At 23.8% G+C, this 5602-nt stretch overlaps 1 long non-coding RNA gene across 1 annotated transcript; it reads left to right on the top strand.

The window, feature by feature from the left end:
* Positions 1-404: 404 nt before the first annotated feature.
* On the top strand, positions 405-2133 carry LOC132931354 (uncharacterized). Its single transcript, XR_009662476.1, has 3 exons — positions 405-472; positions 987-1053; positions 1568-2133. It is a non-coding gene; the product is annotated as an uncharacterized LOC132931354 (long non-coding RNA).
* Positions 2134-5602: the final 3469 nt, after the last annotated feature.

The following is a 5602-nucleotide window of genomic DNA, read 5'->3' as shown; positions in this document are numbered from 1 at the left end:
ATTCTCAAGATAATCTCTTGAAACCTGGACCATTATATTAAGAAAATGATTCTAATTTGTTATTATTATTAACTTGCATACATCTCATTTAAGCAATTTTTCATAAACACTATAAAACATGATTTTATATGATAATTTTGATAAATAATATACATTTATTTTTTGATCTGCTTATAAAACAAACAATTCTCAAGATAATCTCTTGAAACCTGGACCATTATATTAAGAAAATGATTCTAATTTGTTATTATTAACTTGCATACATCTCATTTAAGCAGATACTTCATTAAAACTATAAAACATGATTGTATATGATAATTTTGATGAATAATATACATTTATTTTTTGAACTGCTTATAAAGCACTGAGTTATCGAGTCATTCTCCAATTATTATATTTTTTTAGATGCAAATACAGCAGATCACTCAAGGGATGCTGAAACATTTTTTGGTATTCAAACAACTCTGGAAAAGTATGAACATCCAATTTTGAAAATGAACTAAAAGATACTGATTATAAAGAATTTATGCAATGTACGTGTAATGGTTATTAGGTATAGTTGATAGAAAATTAATAGCAATGTAACTAAAAGTTACTCAAATGCTTCCCTGACCATAATATTAAGAAAATGATTCTGATTTATTATTATTAACTTTCATACATCTCATTTAAGCAGATTTTTCATAAACACTATAAAACATGATTTTATATGATAATTTTGATGAATAATATACAATTATTTTTTGAACTGCTTATAAAACACACAATTCTCAAGATAATCTCTTGAAACCTGGACCACTATATTAAGAAAATGATTCTAATTTGTTATTATTAACTTACATACATCTCATTTAAGCAGATACTTCATTAAAACTATAAATCATGATTTTATATGATAATTTTGACGAATATTAAAAATTCATGTTTTAAACTGCTTATAAAGCACTGAGTTATCGAGTCATTCTCCAATTATTATATTTTTTTAGATGCAAATACAGCAGATCACTCAAGGGATGTTGAAACATTATTTGGTATTCAAACAACCCTGGAAAAGTATGAACATCCAATTTTGAAAATGAACTAACGAATACTGATTATAATGAATTTATGCAATTTACATGTAATGGTTATTAGGTATAGTTGATAGAAAATTAATAGCAATGTATCTAAAAGTTACTCAAATGCTTCCCTGACCATAATATTAAGAAAATGATTCTAATTTTTTATTATTAACTTGCATACTTCTCATTTAAGCAAATACTTCATTAAAAATATAAAACATGAATTTATATGATAATTTTGACGAATATTAAATATTTATTTTTTGATCTGCTTATAAATGAAACAATTCTCAAGATAATCTCTTGAAGCCTGGACCACTATATTAAGAAGATGATTCTAATTTGTTATTATTAACTTGCATACATCTCATTTAAGCAGATACTTCATTAAAACTATAAAACATGATTGTATATGATAATTTTGATGAATAATATACATTTATTTTTTGAACTGCTTATAAAGCACTGAGTTATCGAGTCATTCTCCAATTATTATATTTTTTTAGATGCAAATACAGCTGATCACTCAAGGGATGCTAAAACATTTTTTGGTATTCAAACAACTCTGGAAAAGTATGAACATCCAATTTTGAAAATGAACTAAAAGATACTGATTATAAAGAATTTATGCAATGTACGTGTAATGGTTATTAGGTATAGTTGATAGAAAATTAATAGCAATGTAACTAAAAGTTACTCAAATGCTTCCCTGACCATAATATTAAGAAAATGATTCTGATTTATTATTATTAACTTTCATACATCTCATTTAAGCAGATTTTTCATAAACACTATAAAACATGATTTTATATGATAATTTTGATGAATAATATACAATTATTTTTTGAACTGCTTATAAAACACACAATTCTCAAGTTAATCTCTTGAAACCTGGACCATTATATTAAGAAAATGATTCTGATTTATTATTATTAACTTTCATACATCTCATTTAAGCAGATTTTTCATAAACACTATAAAACATGATTTTATATGATAATTTTGATAAATAATATACATTTATTTTTTGATCTGCTTATAAAACAAACAATTCTCAAGATAATCTCTTGAAGCCTGGACCACTATATTAAGAAAATGATTCTAATTTGTTATTATTAACTTGCATACATCTCATTTAAGCAGATTTTTCATAAACACTATAAAACATGATTTTATATGATAATTTTGATGAATAATATACATTTATTTTTTGATCTGCTTATAAAACAAACAATTCTCAAGATAATCTCTTGAAGCCTGGACCACTATATTAAGAAGATGATTCTAATTTGTTATTATTAACTTGCATACATTTCATTTAAGCAGATACTTTATAAACACTATAAAACATGATTTTATATGATAATTTTGACAAATAATATATATTCATTTTTTGAACTGCTTATAAAACACACAATTCTCAAGTTAATCTCTTGAAACCTGGACCACTATATTAAGAAAATGATTCTAAGTTTTTATTAACAACTTGCATACATTTTATTTAATCAGATTTTTCATTAAAACTATAAAACATGATTTTATATGATAATTTTGACGTATATTAAAAATTTATTTTTTGATCTGCTTATAAAACAAACAATTATCAAGTTAATCTCTTGAAACCTGGACCACTATATTAAGAAAATGATTCTAAATTGTTATTAATAACTTGCATACATCTCATTTAAGCAGATACTTCATTAAAACTATAAAACATGATTTTATATGATAATTTTGACGAATATTAAATATTTATGTTTGATCTGCTTATAAAACAAACAATTATCAAGTTAATCTCTTGAAACCTGGACCACTATATTAAGAAAATGATTCTGATTTGTTATTATTAACTTGCATACATCTCATTTAAGCAGATACTTCATTAAAACTATAAAACATGATTTTATATGATAATTTTGACGAATATTAAAAATTCATGTTTTAAACTGCTTATAAAGCACTGAGTTATCGAGTCATTTTCCAATTATTATATTTATTTAACTGGATAAATTTTTTTAGATGCAAATACAGCAGATCACTCAAGGGATGCTGAAACATTATTTGATATTCAAACAACTCTGGAAAAGTATGAACATCCAATTTTGAAAATAAACTAAAAGATACTGATTATAAAGAATTTATGCAATGTACGTGTAATGGTTATTAGGTATAGTTGATAGAAAATTAATAGCAATGTAACTAAAAGTTACTCAAATGCTTCCCTGACCATAATATTAAGAAAATGATTCTGATTTATTATTATTAACTTTCATACATCTCATTTAAGCAGATTTTTCATAAACACTATAAAACATGATTTTATATGATAATTTTGATGAATAATATACAATTATTTTTTGAACTGCTTATAAAACACACAATTCTCAAGTTAATCTCTTGAAACCTGGACCATTATATTAAGAAAATGATTCTAATTTGTTATTATTAACTTGCATACATCTCATTTAAGCAGATTTTTCATAAACACTATAAAACATGATTTTATATGATAATTTTGATAAATAATATACATTTATTTTTTGATCTGCTTATAAAACAAACAATTCTCAAGATAATCTCTTGAAACCTGGACTACTATATTAAGAAAATGATTCTAATTTGTTATTATTAACTTGCATACATCTCATTTAAGCAGATACTTCATTAAAACTATAAAACATGATTTTATATGATAATTTTGACGAATATTAAATATTTATTTTTTGATCTGCTTATAAAACAAACAATTCTCAAGATAATCTCTTGAAACCTGGACCATTATATTAAGAAAATGATTCTAATTTGTTATTATTATTAACTTGCATACATCTCATTTAAGCAATTTTTCATAAACACTATAAAACATGATTTTATATGATAATTTTGATAAATAATATACATTTATTTTTTGATCTGCTTATAAAACAAACAATTCTCAAGATAATCTCTTGAAACCTGGACCATTATATTAAGAAAATGATTCTAATTTGTTATTATTAACTTGCATACATCTCATTTAAGCAGATACTTCATTAAAACTATAAAACATGATTGTATATGATAATTTTGATGAATAATATACATTTATTTTTTGAACTGCTTATAAAGCACTGAGTTATCGAGTCATTCTCCAATTATTATATTTTTTTAGATGCAAATACAGCAGATCACTCAAGGGATGCTGAAACATTTTTTGGTATTCAAACAACTCTGGAAAAGTATGAACATCCAATTTTGAAAATGAACTAAAAGATACTGATTATAAAGAATTTATGCAATGTACGTGTAATGGTTATTAGGTATAGTTGATAGAAAATTAATAGCAATGTAACTAAAAGTTACTCAAATGCTTCCCTGACCATAATATTAAGAAAATGATTCTGATTTATTATTATTAACTTTCATACATCTCATTTAAGCAGATTTTTCATAAACACTATAAAACATGATTTTATATGATAATTTTGATGAATAATATACAATTATTTTTTGAACTGCTTATAAAACACACAATTCTCAAGATAATCTCTTGAAACCTGGACCACTATATTAAGAAAATGATTCTAATTTGTTATTATTAACTTACATACATCTCATTTAAGCAGATACTTCATTAAAACTATAAATCATGATTTTATATGATAATTTTGACGAATATTAAAAATTCATGTTTTAAACTGCTTATAAAGCACTGAGTTATCGAGTCATTCTCCAATTATTATATTTTTTTAGATGCAAATACAGCAGATCACTCAAGGGATGTTGAAACATTATTTGGTATTCAAACAACCCTGGAAAAGTATGAACATCCAATTTTGAAAATGAACTAACGAATACTGATTATAATGAATTTATGCAATTTACATGTAATGGTTATTAGGTATAGTTGATAGAAAATTAATAGCAATGTATCTAAAAGTTACTCAAATGCTTCCCTGACCATAATATTAAGAAAATGATTCTAATTTTTTATTATTAACTTGCATACTTCTCATTTAAGCAAATACTTCATTAAAAATATAAAACATGAATTTATATGATAATTTTGACGAATATTAAATATTTATTTTTTGATCTGCTTATAAATGAAACAATTCTCAAGATAATCTCTTGAAGCCTGGACCACTATATTAAGAAGATGATTCTAATTTGTTATTATTAACTTGCATACATTTCATTTAAGCAGATACTTCATTAAAACTATAAAACATGATTGTATATGATAATTTTGATGAATAATATACATTTATTTTTTGAACTGCTTATAAAGCACTGAGTTATCGAGTCATTCTCCAATTATTATATTTTTTTAGATGCAAATACAGCAGATCACTCAAGGGATGCTAAAACATTTTTTGGTATTCAAACAACTCTGGAAAAGTATGAACATCCAATTTTGAAAATGAACTAAAAGATACTGATTATAAAGAATTTATGCAATGTACGTGTAATGGTTATTAGGTATAGTTGATAGAAAATTAATAGCAATGTAACTAAAAGTTACTCAAATGCTTCCCTGACCATAATATTAAGAAAATGAT

Source organism: Rhopalosiphum padi, unplaced genomic scaffold (assembly GCF_020882245.1).
Source record: "Rhopalosiphum padi isolate XX-2018 unplaced genomic scaffold, ASM2088224v1 scaffold1, whole genome shotgun sequence".
NCBI lineage: Eukaryota > Metazoa > Arthropoda > Insecta > Hemiptera > Aphididae > Rhopalosiphum > Rhopalosiphum padi.
Note: the sequence above shows the minus strand (reverse complement) of the source record. Positions and strands in the feature narration are given on the sequence as shown.